Genomic DNA, 3,041 nt, shown 5'->3' on the forward strand with positions numbered 1-3,041 from the left:
TTATCCGAGAACCATCCTTACCAAGCCGCTGCGATCCTCCACCAAGCACTACGCGATGGGGACATGCAACGACGTTACGAGTTTTGCAACTGGTTCAATATCATGTCAGATGGAGACCAGGATTTTCTGCGTCATCTACTAGTGTGCGATGAGTGCTCGTTTGCGAGAGATGGGCCATTCAACCACCAGAACTACGATATAATAATAATTCCGAGTCAATATCTGGGCAGGTCTCGTAGGAGATAAGAGCGAATGGTCTCGACTCAATGGACTCAATTACCTGGCCTTTCTGCAAAACAATGAAGTTATAGTTAAAGGACAGATTCTTAAGAGGGGATTTATTGGGAAGACTATAAAAAAAATAAGTAGCAAATCTCTTTACACCAATTTAGCCAAATTATCGATTTTTGCCCAAGAAAAATTATTTTTTAGTGTTTCCCCTCTAGATGGTACCAATTATAAAAAATCTTTACTGGTCATTGTTTGAAGACCTTTTAATTACCTATCTACTTAAGTACCAAACAAGAAAATACCCTTAATAGTGGCCGAGATATACGAACTTAAAATTACCCGAGTGCAATGATACCACACATTTTCAGTCATTCAAAGCAACACTCTAGCGGAAAATAACACGGGTTTTTTTTTGAAAACCACTGGTCTAGATTTCCCTTGTCCCGAGAGGTGGGAGGAAAAACGGAGACAGTCTTATTTAAAATAAGTTATTTTACATGTCACTGGCGTGGATTGAAGAAATAGCTTTTAGAGAAACAATGGGACCCCGGTGCAGTTCAATTGAAATTTAAGGGGATGAACATACTATACTGGCAGACCATGACATTTTTATTATAATTTGTTAGCAGTCTGACATTATATAATTTGAGTCTCCAGGAGTAGTAAACGAACAGAGTTTGGTTTCATCAGTGGATGATGTGATGGGAAATTTCGGGTAGTCTTAGCTCAGAGTGGGAGAACTATAGTGTTACTAAAATCCCGACTGAAAAAGATTTTAGGGCTAATTAATTCTAGCGCGAATTAATTAATGAGTAGGGTTCGATTACAAACGTTAGCAAGCACAGTGAATTTTTAATACTAAATTTTAATAATTAAAAAATAACTGATACATTAAAGCAACAATTATCAAAGATGAAAATCAAAAATACATCTTGGTTCGCCCACCCGAATGGGTCCCGAGGAAGGGATGTAAAATCTTCCCGAACGCAGAAAGAAAAATTTGTTGATGCCCTCAAGTTCGAGGGGCACGGAGATTTTTGGGGTTAGAGGTTTTGACTGCCCTGGTCCCGGTCGTCACGTGATTATTAATAACCCGCGAGAGGGTGGAGAAGTGAGAGTTGCACCATGTTGAGGAAATGGGCTAGTCCGAAGGCCACATACCAACAAAGTGACTTTTACGAGTGAAGCGCCCGATGGACAAACCCCAAATATCAAAGACTATATATATAGGTGGATTTACATCATACATGTATCGCAAAAAGAAGAGAAACACAAAGAATTAGCAAATACAATTAGAATTCCAGGTATACATTTGTAATTGATTGGGCAAAGAGTAATTTAAAGTTAAAATACCGAGAAGGCTACTTAAAATACATGGTAATAAAGATAAAAGAAAATATATTGTTAAATATCATTTTACACAAGTTCCCCCCCTTGAACAGTTGGTTCAAGATAGGAAAGTTTAATTTAACTCTAGGTTGTAAACAAGGGGAATGTTTATTTTTAATCGAGTGCCATTCGCGAGTTTTACCCAACACGACCTAACAGTTTTGTCGTGACTGCAAATAGCCTCATCAACCAGTGCCATCTTTCAGCAAAGACCCGGTCAGTTAGGCTCTTTAATTAACACAACATCGCCCTGCTTCAGCTCGGGGTAGGATCATGACCAACACGGTAGTGAGCTGATCGTATTGCGAGTAGGTAATCCTTTTTTCGATCGTGACCAAAATCCGTCGATTAAACGTTGGCGTAATTTTAGTCAGGGCCGGATTAACCAATAGGCCGCCTGGGCCTAGGGCACCAAGTCTACAGAGGGCACCAGGAAGTTTCGAAAAAATTAAAATTTATCATTTAATTTTCACATAGTTTTTTTATTTATTAACGTCACTAAATATCCACAAAGCCTACATTGAGATTGTATTTTCCATCCATTTGTCAATTATAAATTGCGGGATCTCGCCACTGAAGAGGGCACCAAAATTAGCTTGGGCCTAGGGCCCCACAAGGTCTTAATCCGGCCCTGATTTTAGTGCTTAGTCAGCTGGACACGCGTAGCTGGAGTTGGTGCGTTTTCAGGGAAGGACCTTGAAGATAAAGCAGTGAGCGGTCCTCCTAGTTCCTACTAAGAAGTGCGCGGGAGTCAGAGGTGCTCGTTCTTCAGCGTCTCGGTAAATGTACGATATTGGCCTCGAGTTTATAACAGCTTCGGCTTCCGTTAGGTAGGTGGTGATTTCGTCGATGGTGAGGCGACTCCGACCCATAGATCTTTTAAGGCAGTCCTTGACCGACCCGACGTGACGTTCCCAGAATCCTCTCCACCACGCGGCTCTTTCCACGATATAGTGCCAGGATATCTATAGGTAGCGACATACTTTAAACAGTTCCTTGAAGTCCAGCTCAGCTCTTTTGAATGACTTGGCGTTGTCTGAATAGATCGATTTCACTATTCCTCTGCGTGCAATGAATCTCCTAAAAGCTTGGAAGAAACTGTCAGCGGACATGTCATTGATCAGTTCTAAGTGACAGGCTCTTGTGACGGCGCAAGTGAATAATTCGATGTAACACTTTTGACCGTCCTTGGTGTATAAAGGTCCGGCCAAATCCGATCCACAGATTTCGAAGACTGGGGCCGGAGTGATGCGAAATGACGGTAGTGGCGCCATTTCTACGAGTCCAGCGACAATGGTAACAGTGGTTTATCACCTTTTTGACTAGCTGACGTCCGCTAGGAATCCAGAAGTGTTATCGAACTTCAACAAGGGTGTCGTTGACCCCAGAGTGTAACAATCTTTCTTACTAATTGTAGGCAA

Source organism: Leiobunum rupestre, chromosome 7 (assembly GCF_980474605.1).
Source record: "Leiobunum rupestre chromosome 7, qqLeiRupe1.1.hap1, whole genome shotgun sequence".
Classification (NCBI taxonomy): domain Eukaryota; kingdom Metazoa; phylum Arthropoda; class Arachnida; order Opiliones; family Sclerosomatidae; genus Leiobunum; species Leiobunum rupestre.